This window comes from Bacillus rossius, chromosome 15, assembly GCF_032445375.1.
Source record: "Bacillus rossius redtenbacheri isolate Brsri chromosome 15, Brsri_v3, whole genome shotgun sequence".
NCBI lineage: Eukaryota > Metazoa > Arthropoda > Insecta > Phasmatodea > Bacillidae > Bacillus > Bacillus rossius.
Window position 1 is genome coordinate 18,943,332 of NC_086342.1, and position 6,110 is coordinate 18,949,441.

Here is a 6,110-nt window from a genome sequence, read left to right on the forward strand (position 1 = left end):
AAGAAACTGGACTTGTTTTATTAATGGCCATCTAGAATTCCTTGCTTTAGCTTCAAAGCTATTCTTTCCTCTGAAATATCTGTGTCGGTTGCGGTCCCAACCAGACAGAAACATTTTAGCCGCCTTGTGCCATAGGAAGTAAGTTGTCAACGTCACACTTATTAAATTAACAAACTTTACAATCTCGATGGCATCTCCATCTCTCTTGTATTCTGACATCACAACAGCACGCGTACCCTATCTAACTCTCTCTCCCTCTCTCTCTCTTTCTCTCTCTTTCTCTAACTTCTCCACCCCCCCTTCCCATCACTTCGTCACTTAACAAGGTAGAAATCTCGGCGGACACGCTGATAAATTTTCAGACCTGAATATGTAAGCATCCGCTTCACTGTTAAAACTCGGCGTGTCTCCTCTTGAAGACAATCTCCTTGCCAAGTTAAACGTGCGCTAAAGCGATTGGGTAATGTTTGAAATGTGGAATGACTCTTGACAGAGCGTTCTTTTTTTAAAATGTCAAATCAAGAAAGCGACGGCAGAGTCATGAGTAAAAAAACTTTTTCCATTTTTTTTCTTTAAATTTTAAACACACGGACTTTTTAATAAAGTAAATGTACTAATCTCCTAAAATAAAATTTTGACCTTTTGATATATTACCATTTAGTTTCTCTTAATGGATGATTATACATGACGGTCAATGCTGTTTGTGAGTTTTCCGTCATATTCAAGATGACGCGTGACCCAAATACACAAACTTCATTATCTTAATATATATAAATCCAGTGTCCTGATGTTTGTTTCCAGTGAACTCTTCACCAAGTCAACCGATTTCGATAAAAATTGGCATTTATGTGTACTTTTTTCCAACTTGAGAGATAGGATGGTTTTTATTTCGATTAATGGTCTTAATAATTTATAATTAATAATAAACTGATTATCAATGTTGATTGGTGTTTAAGCCCGGGAAACAGCGAGTACTTCGTCTCCATGACAACGTTGCGTGCTCGAGAGTCGGGAAACCATCGGTGCTATTGGTTTTTTCTTCGGTACATTACAAAGCATTGTATTAAGTTTTTGTCAAAATTAATTAATTTTCATTTTATTTCATTTATTATAACTGTAAATAAGAGATTTGGTCTCATTTCCCCCCCCCCCCCCCCCCCCCCAATTAATACAGCCTTGCGAAGCCGGGTCGGGCAGCTAGTTATTTTATAACATCTTCGTCAATTAGTTTGAAAGTTCCAGACATCCAGGGATGTAACTATAAAAAAAAGGGGGGGGGGCAGACGGGGTTTGTGCCCCGGCCGCCGCATTTGGAGAGCGGTAAACTGACAGAGTAATTTTTACTATTTACTACATTTACTTGAATGTCGTAGTGTTAGAACACAAACAAATAAAATGTTTGAGGGCAGATGGACTGAATTAATTGAATTTATATCGTCAAATATTAAAAAAAAAACAACCTGGTACTATCAAACTAGCAATTTATTAAAAATATATAGACTGCAAATAAATCTATTTATTTTAAATTTAAGTTCAGTCATAAATTTCTATAATAGTGGAATGGATATGTGGTAGCGATATGAGGTGATGTCGAGAAAGGTTTTGGTTTGGTGGACGTTCGGGCAAGGTAGCGAATAAGCACTGCCTTGTCGGGACACAACTGTAACCCAACTCCCGGGCACTATTCCGAAACGTGTCCAAACCAAATCTCACCAAGGAAACAAATCGGAACCCATTTTAATAAACGGTGGCCTGCGCGAGGCTAGAAACTGGTTGCAGCGCACTCTAGCGGACGTTTCGCAACCATCGATTCAATTTTCAAGGAAATAATACTATAAAATAGCAGGACCAACTCACAAAAAATAGAATTGCATTTCTAATTTCATTGGTACCTTTTAAGTTGAGATTATTTATTGCTGTGACCATAAAATTGTACTAACTGTATTCCAACATAGTTTCGCTATGATAATGTTTCAATTGGCACACCAACACTCTTGGTACGCCCCCAGATAGTCACAAAATGGGTCTGCCATCTGGACGAAATAAACACAAAAAGTTTGTTCTGCGCATGCGCGGAATTTGGGCAACAGATCGGCAACGAATAGGACAACAGAATCCGTTTTCGAAAAATAAAATAAAGGACTGGGCATGTCCTATCGTTAGGGACAGGAAGAATTCGCGGATTCATTTCGTGTTATGCTAAAATTAAAAAAATATATATATATATACCTTTGTGCTGCTTCTGCCATTGGTTCACTGTTAATATTGAGGACTGAGGGCCAATTAGAGACCCTCACTCATAGAACTGTCGAATCACAGGCCACCCAGTCGAGACGTCTCACAAGCCAGCAGCCAATGAACAGTTAGCATTTGCCCGAGCGTGTAGAGGATATTGGAGTCTATCCTGGAGGTCATTGAACCCGCGAATTTTTCCGGTCTCTATCTATCGTGCACTAGGAATACGGTTAGGGTACAGATGTAGCATATTCAACGCTTAATACTTGAATTCGTGTGGGTGTGTTGGTTGATTTTGGTGAAGGGGGGTTTATTGTTTCGGGGGGGGGGGGGGGGGAGAAGGTGGGGGGGGGGGGGATAAGGTTAGGCGCTCCAACATTGAACGCCATGTGAAGGGAGTTCACGTGCTGACCTCTGACGTCATCACAGATTGATTCACAGCGAGGTCACCCGTCGATTCTTCAGTCCCTGCAACAACCTTCCTCACTCCCCCCTCTCCATCCACAGACTGTACACCTTCCTCTGTCATGACTGTCAATCCCGCGTCATTCCGTTATTCATCATGCGGCTCCAAACCGGCGGTCGCATGACTCATACGTCTGCCCCCGCCTCGAACATATTCGAAAGTAGCTTGACAAAAAAAAAGAAGGTGCAAGGAAAGCAACTTATAGATGTTAAGGAGATAGTATCCTTAACTATTCTGGTTCAAATATATTGTATCTTTGCACATATTTTTGACGTGACGTCTAATAAATCGATGAACGCCGGCTGCACGCACAAATAAGTGTCCCGTTACGCACATTGTCCCGTTTCGCTCATTGTACGCTTGCGCCGCATCTATCTCTCTTCCACTCGATTGGAACAACCATCGATTTGACTTTTTCGAGGCACATCATCCTTGAAACACTCCCATTCGTTTCCTACTTTTCCTATCATTGTCCTATCCTTAACAGAATAACACAGATTGGAAGAAGTTAAATAGCAAACAAGTATAAAAGTTATAGTTAAAATAATCTCTTCGTTAAAGTAATAAACATATTTGAATTAATGAGTGCAAATAAAAGTAAATTTATCAATTAAATTGTAGATTTAATTTCACTCGTTCTTTGTATCCATACAAAATAGTGATAATTCAATAAAAATGATTCAATTTTATTCATAAAAGTATGCAATCATTTCATCAATGTTTTGACATGACGTTTTCACGTTAAACTATCGTCCGTAAACCGACTTTACAGACAAGAAATTTTTTTAAAATAAATCTATATAAATCAAAATGTAAACGTTCGTTCGTTTTAAAATCTTTTATCTCCGAAAGTTTTCACCGATTGCGTTAAAATTTTCACACAACGCTGCGTTCGAATACGTGCATGTTTTTATAAACCTATGTCACACCTGTGACAGGTAAATAGACACATAAAAATAAGAATAGGTAAACACAAAGACTTTTAATATTTTCATTTCAATGGAGGGACATATAGAGTTTTAAAGATGTAGGTTTATAGAGGAGAAAAATAGAGAGAAATAGATGGAGATATAGACATATAATGATAGTTAAAGAGAGATAGATAATGTGGATAAAGAGATTAAGATATATATATATATCCATAGATATATATAAGTAAATATTGAGGGATAGTTAACTAGACCTAAAAAAATACTGGAAATTTTTTTTGAGGTATTGCAACGCATGCCTTGCATTAGCTAGTTTATATTAAAATCATATAGGCCTATACAAGTTTATAAAAGTTTATTTCTAGCACTCTAGTTCTTATTTAATGGTTTTTATGATCTAAAATGCATTTTTATTTTAATGTGCCGCTGACCAGGCAAGCCCCTCTATTGCCCGGTAGCTGTGGCTGGCTAGAAGGATGAACTTGTCAGCACGCTGAAGCGGAACTTGACCTCTATTAACAGAAGACGGTTCTGTGCTATCATGTTTCATGTGTATCGTGTAACCAAAAAAGAGAACCTAAATTACTAGCATTTTTTTGTGCTTATATAAGCGAAAGGTATAAATGAGGTCAATCCAACTCTTGTGTCAAAGGTGCTCTCATCACATCATATTTTCATTGACATCCAACCCCTAATTAATGACTAGCTAATGAAGTAAATTTTCGATTCTATCATATAGAACTCCATTTCATGACCTCAATTTACAATCGTTATAGCTCTTTACATTTTTCTGTCACAACAGTAGTTAGCCTATTTAGCTAATTATTAATATATTTTTGGGCATTTAATATTTTGAATTAGTAATTTTTTTTGATAAAAAGAGAAATTCGCAGGTTTTAATACGTCAAGTACACTAACACCGACTGTCGAACTCCTTGATTCCCACGACAATTTGTGAAGTTTTTGAAATAAAAGGTCAATTTTCCTTCCAAAAAGACACTTTCTCAATTTTTTTTATATATATTGTACCAAATTAATTTTATTTATGTATGCATAGCTTGTATAATTTAACTCTGCATCACGTGTGAAAATTGTAACCAAATAGCGTGTTACTTGTTTAAGCTTATCGTGACGTTCCTGAAGGCGTATCGATAACAAACATTTAGTTGCCAGCTACTTATGTTCATGTATACAAAGTTTTTTTGCATATAATATATAAACGTTATCACCTGAAACAATTTGAACTATTCACTTTGCTGTTGAATCAATGATTTGTTGAATGGAGTTAAAGGATCATCGACTTTGAGATCACAAGAGATGGTGAAGACCTACGAGATAATAACTGAGCAACATTGGAATGAATGGTGTGGGGGAAATGAGAGTACCCGGAACTTACCTGCACAGTCAAAGTGTCCACCAAGTTTCCCACTAGCGAAAATTCCTGTTTTCACCTGGCCGGAAATCAAACCCATATCATCTTGTTGCGAGGCAAGCGATCTGACCACCAAATCACCATGACCCCAAAATTTTCCTGTTCTTTAATTAGGCTGCGATTGTAGATATTCATAACTATACGTTAAAAAAGGGTATTAATGCATAAATAAATCCTTATTGTGACTTCACTTCTTTTCTAAAGTATAATAATAACATTATTCCTTAATATATTTGTCACTTTTCTCTCTCTCTCTCTCTCTCTCTCTCTCTCTCTCTCTCTCTCTCTCTCTCTCTCTCTACGGCTGGTTTAGTTTTTTACGTTGGCTAGCAACTGGAAATTTTAGTTGCTAGAAGGTTCTGAAAAATTTAAATTTCGTAATTTGTTGTTGGTCGGAGAAATTATTACATCTAAGCCACTTTCCAAATCACTGATTTAGTTTCTGTGAAACGAATCATTTGTCAAGATTAGTAAAATCTAGTGAACCTTACTTATCTACCATATAAATCAATTACTGAAATATATTTAGTTTTTATCCGCACCATGTTAACTTAAAAATAATGCATTTTAATAATAAAGCTAGTTTCTTACATTTAATCGATAGTCTTATGGTAGTTCGAACGTATTTTCGATTTCAACAGAAGTCTAGACGTGAGGGTGACATAATCAACGTTTAAACGTTTCACCTTAGCAAGTTGTAAATCTCAGAAGCTTGAAAATGGGGAATAGAGCGAGAATGATAATGATTAGGTGAACGACAAGATTGGAAAATAATAACACCCACACAGACACACACGTAAATACACGTTTGGACAATCCGTGAACCTGCCGTGTAATCAGGCAGTGGGACACAGGGCTTGTTAACCGCCCCGGGAAAAGTGGTCCGGTTGTAAACTTTCCAAACATCAGCCTGACAGCTTAATGGCGCGTGTTTGTGACGCAGATCATTTTTGCGTGGTTGCCGTCACATCGCGGGAAGCAAGATTTTTCCCCCGCCCTGCCTTCACTGGGAGGATATCAAACTAAACGTTCAGAAACAAACTAGTCG